Below are 473 nucleotides of genomic sequence, written 5' to 3'. Positions count from 1 at the left end.
GTACACTACAACTGAGCACACCCTCAAAACCCAGAGCTTTTTTTTAGCTCTAAAATAGCCATAAATATAGACTGAAGCCGAGTGTGATGGGGCATACCTGTAATGCCAGCTCTCTGGAAGACTCAGGCAGGAGGATTTCAGGTTTGAGCCCAGTCTCAGCAACTTTTTAAGACATGTGTCCTGTTGTTTTATTTAAAAAAAGGAGTGTGTATATAACTCAGTGTAAAAGCCCTGAAGTCCGGATTCAATCCCCAGTACCAAAAAACAAAGAATTGTAATAATAGTCAGCTACTTCAATAAATATCCTTTAGGAATTTCTCATAGCTAATTTTGTAATTGAATAAGTGATATCATTAAAAAGTTTTTTATTCCCTTTCTAGAAGAAGTAAAAGAATCTCTGGATGATGATGAAGAGGAAGACAGTGATGATGATGTTGAACCTATTTCTGAATTTAGATTTGTGCCTAGTGATA

Source organism: Octodon degus, unplaced genomic scaffold (genome assembly GCF_000260255.1).
Source record: "Octodon degus isolate 3935 unplaced genomic scaffold, OctDeg1.0 scaffold00049, whole genome shotgun sequence".
Lineage (NCBI taxonomy): Eukaryota > Metazoa > Chordata > Mammalia > Rodentia > Octodontidae > Octodon > Octodon degus.
Note: the sequence above shows the minus strand (reverse complement) of the source record.